Source organism: Triticum dicoccoides, chromosome 6A (genome assembly GCF_002162155.2).
Source record: "Triticum dicoccoides isolate Atlit2015 ecotype Zavitan chromosome 6A, WEW_v2.0, whole genome shotgun sequence".
Lineage (NCBI taxonomy): Eukaryota > Viridiplantae > Streptophyta > Magnoliopsida > Poales > Poaceae > Triticum > Triticum dicoccoides.
This window is the reverse complement of record NC_041390.1, coordinates 364,189,590-364,197,026: the sequence shown is the minus strand read 5'-3', so window position 1 is coordinate 364,197,026 and position 7,437 is coordinate 364,189,590.

The following is a 7,437-nucleotide window of genomic DNA, read 5'->3' as shown; positions in this document are numbered from 1 at the left end:
AGATGTGTGTTTAAGTAACCACCTTAAGTAAACCATTAATTAATAATCTCACATCTATGATGGATACACTCAAACCCAATCCACGTCTACGAGCATAGCATGGCAATAAGTAGCATAACTTAGAAGTAACTCCCGGGTTTTGATAATAAAAAGGGTAATAGGTTCTACCTCATCATCTACTTCCCAAACCCACAAGTTAAGAGATCCTACTCATGAAATGTTTGAGGGTTGTAACTAATGCATAAAACTGGGTAAAAGGAATATGATCAAAGTGTTACTTGCCTTGCTGATGATCTGCAAAACCTAGTAACTCGTAGTAGCACGCAGCGCACTCCGGGAATTATAGCGCAAACAAACAATAGCATACGTAAGCACTGAAGCAAATATGCAAGGGAAAAACCTCAAATAAGAAGATCCAAACGGAAAGTTCAACGAAAGAGGTTCAATTTACAAAAAGAATCAACCGAATGGGAGATACAGAACTGAAACTACGGTCAAAAGAACTTCGAAAACAATTCTTCTTGCAACCAAATTTTATTTTATCAAAACCTTGTTCAAGTTGATTAAACAGAAAGAGGGTTTCGAGACGAAGATTTTGGCATTGGTTTCACTGGATTTGGACAAACGGTTAAGAAACGACGAGGGTTTGAAGATCAGGGGCTAATCTGCGATAAAAATAATTGCGGATAGGTCCCTGGCCGAAAATAAAATAAAAAGAAAAGACTAACGCACGATCGTTCGCTGTCTAAAACTAACCAGCAAATAGCGTTCATTAGAACGAACGAACGGACGAAAGTTCGCTAAATAAATAATCCGTCGAAAACTGAACCGATAAAAATAAAAAAACGCATCTAGGGTTTAAAAACGAACAGTTTTTACCGAAACCAAAAAAAACGACGGCGGGTCCGGCGAACGGCGGATCCGGTGGCGGCGGCGGCAGCGAGCGGCGCGGCGGCGGCGACGGGCGGCGAGCGGCGCGGGCGAGGCGGCGGCTAGAGGCGCGGGGCAGCGGCGCACGCGGCGGCGGCACGCTAGGGTTAGGGTTTCGAGGCGGGGAGGCTTGGTGGGCTGGGGGGCCTCGGGCGGCGGCTTATAAAGCCACACCCGGCAGGAGTCCGGGTCGGTCACGGCCCTTTTAGGTCGGTTGACTTTTTTTAAACAGATTCCGCTGGAAAAATCCTAAAAAATAAAATAAAAAATCTAAAAATTCCAAAGCAAATTTTCACCGTCAAAATAGAATATTTAGAACAAAGTGAACATTTTCTTGGCCAAAAAATGCAATTTTGAAAAATGCATATTTTTCTAATTCAAATAAAATAGCATAAAATCTGAAAAAACGATTTTATTTTAACATTTTGCCTTCAATATCTCATTTATTTTGGAGAATTCATATTATCTCCTCTCATATATTTTAAATTTAAATATTTTTGGAGAGAAAAAAATCAAAATGATCCTAGTTTTCGATATTTGAGAAAATTCAAATATGAAAACAGTGAAATCCCCAACTCTCTCCGTGGGTCCTTGAGTTGCTTAGAATTTCGAGGATCACAAAACAAAATGCGATAAAGTATGATATGCAATATGATGTCCTGTGTATAGCATTCCAAATTGAAAATTTGGGATGTTACATAAACTAGAAAACGTCACAACACAAAACTCAATAGAAAATCTCATAAGCTCCATTAGTATAAGAAAATAAATCACCACTTTTGGTACTGTTGTGAACTCATTATTTATTTATATTGGTGTAATATTTACTATATTCAAACTTTTCCATGGTTCATACGCCCCGATACTACCCACATATTCATCAAAACAAGCAAACAACACATAGAAAACAGAATCTGTCAACAACAGAACAGTCAATAGTAATCTGTAAAACTTGAATACTTATGTAACTCCAAAACTTCTTAAAAATAGGACAACTTGGGAAATTGGTGTACCAATCATTAACAAAAATAATCATATAAAATCATGCCTCTGTAAAAAATGAAAATTATTTTCCTGGGCACAAAAGTTTCTGTTTTTCAGCAAGATCAAAACAACTATGACCATAAGACATCCCAAAGGTCTTACTTGGCACAAACACTAATGAAAACACCAAAACACAATTACTAAATAGGTAATAATGTGTATTCACACAAAAAGAGAAAAGAAAAATATTGGGGTTTCTCTCAACAAGCTCTTTCTTTATAGCCATTAAGATAGTCTTGACAATTCAATGATGCTCACATAAAAGATAGAGATTGAACACGAAGAGAGAATCCTAAAACATGTGACAAACATATTTAAGTCTAACATACTTCCAACTCATGGGAATTTTATAAGCAAAAAAATTATCAAGGCAAGCAAAAACTAGCATATGCAAGGAAGAAGAAAGAAACAATAGTAATCTCAACACGACGAGAGGTAATTGAGTAACATGAAAGTTTTTACAACCATATTTTCCTCTCTCATAATAATTACATGTGGGATCATATTCAAATTCAACAATATAGCTATCACATAACATATTCTCTAGATGATCCACATGCATGCAAACTTGACACTCTTCCAAAATACTGGGATTAACATTAACTAAAGTCATGACCTCTCCAAACCCACTTTTATCAAAAAATTCATGAGATTGATCATACTACAAAGTAGTGTGATCATTATTACCTTGAGTTGACACTCTTCCAAACCCACTTTCAATGTTATTGCAAACATATTCATCATGAGGCTTAAATAAATTTTCAAGATTATAAGAAAAATCACCCCAATCATGATCATTGCAACAACTAGTGGACATAGCAAAATTAGCATCCCCAAGCTTAGGGTTTTGCATATCATTAGCACAACTAACATTAATAGAATTTATAGTAGAACCATTGCAATCATGCTTTTCATCCAAGGAGCTACCGTGAATCACTTCATAAATTTCTTCTTTTAACACTTCATCGCAATTTTCAGATTCACGAATTTCAAGAACAACTTCATAAAGATAATCTGGTGCACTCAACTCACAAGCAATAGGTTCATCATAATTGGATATCTTAAAAAGATTAGCAAATGGATGAGGATACACAAACTCTTCGCTTACAGTTTTTGAATAAAATACACAATTATGGCAAGAAAACAGGCAAACACACCAAGTAAGACATAAGGGCAAACAAAAAGACGAACGAAAGAAGGGCGAATCAAAAGGCAAATCTTTTAGGAAATCATATTAGAAGTGGGGGAGAGGAAAATGAGAGGCAAATGGCGAATAATGTAATGCAAGAGATGAGAGTTTTATGATCGGTACTTGGTATGTCTTTACTTGCCATAGATCTCCCCGGCAACGGTGCCAGAAATTCTTCATGCTACTTCATGAGCGTGTGTTGGTTTTCCCTTGAAGAGGGAAGAGTGATGCAGCAAAGTAGAGATAAGTATTTCCCTCAGTTAGAGAACCAAGATATTAATCTAGTAGGAGACAACACACAAATCACCAATACCTGCACAAACAATCAAACACATGCAACCAACGCGATAAAGGGGTTGTCAATCCCTTCACAGTCACTTGCAAAAGTGAGATCTGATAGAGATAGATAAAACTAAACAAAAGATAAAGTAAATATTTTTGGAATTTTTTGGTTTATAGATCATAAAGTAAAAGATTTCAAAATAGTAGATCGGAAACTTATATGATGGAAAATAGACCTGGAGGCCATAGGTTTCCCTAGAGGCTTCTCCCAAGATAGCAAATAAAACTTTGGGTGAACAAATTACAGTCGAGCAATTGTTAGAAAAGCGCAAAGTTATGAAGATATCCAAGGCAATGATTAGGAAATATAGGCATCACGTCCATGTCAAGTAGACCGACTCCTGCCTGCATCTACTATTATTACTCCACACATCGATCGACTCCTGCCTGCATCTAGAGTATTAAGTTCATGAAGAACAGAGTAACGCTTTATGTAATATGACATGATGTAGTGGAATAAACTAAAGCAATATGATGTAAACCCCATCTTTTTATCCTCGATGACAACAATACAACACATACCTCGCTGCCCTTACTGTCACTAGGAGAGGACACCACAAGATTGAACCCAAAGCTAAGAAATTCCTGTTGCAAGAATAACCAATCTAGTTGGCCAAACTAAACCAATAGTTCGAAGAGAATGACAAATATATCAATTAATGCATAAAAGAATTCAGAGAAGATTCAACATAGTATTCATAGATAAGCTGATCATAAATGCACAATTCATCGGATCTCGACAAACACACTACAAAAGAAGATTACATCGGATAAATCTCCAAGAACATCGAGGAGAACATGGTATTGAGAATCAAAGAGAGAGAAGAAGCCATCTAGCTACTAGCTATGGACCCATAGGTCTGTGGTAAACTACTCACGCTTCGTCGGAATGGCAATAGAGTTGATATAGAGCCCTCCCTGATCTTATCCCCCTATGGCAGGATGCCGAAAAAGGCCCCAAGATGGGATCTCACGGGAACAGAAGGTTGCGGCGGTGGAAAAGTGTTTTTGCGGATGCTTCTTATGGATTGGGAATATATGTGAATATATGGGAGGAAGATCTAGGTCAGGGGTCACCGAGGGGCCCACAATGTAGGGGTCGCGCCCTACCCCCCTGGGTGTGCCCTCCACCCTTATGGCCTCCTCATGGCTCTTCTGACTTGCACTGCAAATCTCCCGGGTGTCTTCTAGTCTAAGAAAAATCACCACAAAGGTTTTATTCCATTTGGACTTCGTTTGGTATTCCATTTCTATGAAGCTCAAAAAACAAGGAAAAACAGAAAGTGGCACTGGGCTCTAGGTTAATAATTTTGTCCCAAAAATAATATAAAATAGCATATTCATGCATATAAAACATCCAAAACAGGTAATATAATAGCATGGAAGAATCAAAAATTATAAATACGTTGGAGACGTATCAGTAAGCAGACCTAACTAGATCAGTAAATCAATTTTTGTGTGTCGGAGGAAGGGAGAGACATAACGAATGAGGTAGATCGATCGGCGCATGGGGAAAACAAGTTATAAACGACCTAGCTAGCTATATGTATAGTGGGAGATCGATCGGTGTACATCCATTTGTTAGAGGCAAATAAGGCCTGGAGAGACGGATATAAAGAGAGGGATGGAGCTAGGAGGTGGTGCGAGAGGCCTACTAGATAGGGGGGAGGAGTGTGCGATTGTGTGATCGATGAAAAGAGAGGCGAGAGTTTACATGTGTGTGAGGCCGTATGAGAGACACGAGGCATGGACATAGAAAGCAGGAGATGGAACGTGTGTGTGTGTATGTGGTAGGAAGACATCATTGAAGAGGTTTATCGATCGTCGGTGTGTGTCATAAAGAAGGAGTTGTGGAGACCGTGGGAGAATGACCTAAAGGATGATGAGGATTTTGAGCGCTTTGCTGAAATGATTAGACCTATCTTTGTTCGTATGCGTTTGACTGATATGCTTAAGACGCCTCCTTATGCTAAATATATGAAAGATATTGTTACTAATAAAAGAAAGATAACGGAAGCTGATATTTCCACCATGCTTGCTAATTATACTTTTAAGGGTGGAATATTAAAGAAACTAGGAGATCCAGGAGTACCAACTATACCATGATCCATTAAAAGAAACTATGTTAAAATTGCTTTATGTGATCTTGGAGCCGGTATTAGTGTTATGATTTTCTCTTTATATTTTAGATTTGAATTGAATAAGTTGACATCTACTGAAATTTCTTTGCAAATGGCTAATAAAGCAACTGCTATACCCATCGGTATTTGTCAGGATGTGCCTGTTGTGGTTGCAAACGTTACTATCTTAACGGACTTTGTTATTCTTGATATTCCTGAGGATGACAGTATGTCGATCATCCTTGGTAGACCCTTTTCGAATACTGCAAGGGCTGTTATTGACTGGAACATAGGCAATGTCACTTTTCATGTTAATGGTAATGAGCATACGGTACACTTTCCAAATACACAACCTCAAGTTCATAGCATCAATTCTATTGGAAAAATTTCAACTATTACTATCGAAGGTTTTGAATTCCCTCTTCCTACTGTCAAAAAGAAATATGATATTCTTATTGTTGGGGACATGCATATCCCCGTTGTGGTAACCTAGTGTTATTCAAAAATTCTCTGGTTTCATGTCATTCGGAGGAAGTTTGTTAATAAGACTTGATCAACCTTGTTAATGGATTCCTTTTGGTGGGCATGAGATGGATGAATTTAGAAAGCACAACTTTCTGTTATTTAGATTAAATAAAGCAAAAATAATATTATCTATCTGTTTTCTGAATTATCCGTGAAATAAAAATGTCTCGAAAATAAAATTTCTCCAAATGCCCTGAAAATTTAGTATGCTTTTTATAGAATATTTTTGAATTTCTGGCACTAAGAACACACATGGGGGATGCACTAGTGGTTCACAAGGGTGGAGGGCGCGCCCGGCCCCCTGGGCGCGCCCCCTATCCTGTGGGTCCCACATGGGTCCCCTCCACTTATTCCAACACCCATCCACTTTGTCTTCCTCCAGAAAATATCATCCCCTAGCTCAAACCCATGTTCCTGCTCATTTTGCTGCCATATTCGATCTCCTTGCTCAAAGCTCCACTCGACTTTGGGGGGTGGTTCTTTGGTATGTGACTCCTCCAATGGTCCAATTAGTTTTTGTTCTAGTGCTTTATTTATTGCAAATTTTTGCTGCTGTGGTGACCTTGTTCTTGAGCTTGCATGTCAAATTTATATGGTCCAAAGTAGTTTTGATGCATGATATAGCCTCTAGGCACTTCTAGGAGTAGTTGCTATCAATTTTTTTGAGTTCGGTTCACTTTTGTTTTGAGTCATTAAAAGTTCAGAAATTTTCAGAGAAAGAAAATGATGAGGAGATTGTTGAGAGGCTCCTCGAGCCAGGATTTTAAGGAAAAAAGCAAATGAAGAGAAAGAAAAGCCCAAGTACAATCTTCCTTACGCCGCGGAGATTCGGCCGTGTGAATGGCCATGTGATACATTCTTGGAGGCAGCCATAATTTATGAGAATTTCTAATATTTGGCTGAGAATGCAGGCATCACCGACTTCCTCCACGACCAGTGTGATCAATATCTCGTACTCACTAATACTTCCGTGCAAAAATTTCATTTTCAAGCTAGTAGATCACCACCCACGGTAGAATTTTGCTTATATGATGAGCATAAGGAGATGACGCTTGATGACTTTCATGAGGTTTGTAAATTACCTTATCAGGGTAGCATCGAGGAACCACGTCCTAGAGATGTGGAAGATTTTATTGATGAAGTTACCGTAGGGGAAAGGAGAAAGGTGTCAGAAGCGAGAGTGTCTAGTTTACATTTTCCTGTTTTGCGCTATTACTCATTATTGCGGGGAGATGTTTGATTGGTCGTAGGGATAGTGGAGGCCTTAGTGCTCCTGACCTTGCCATT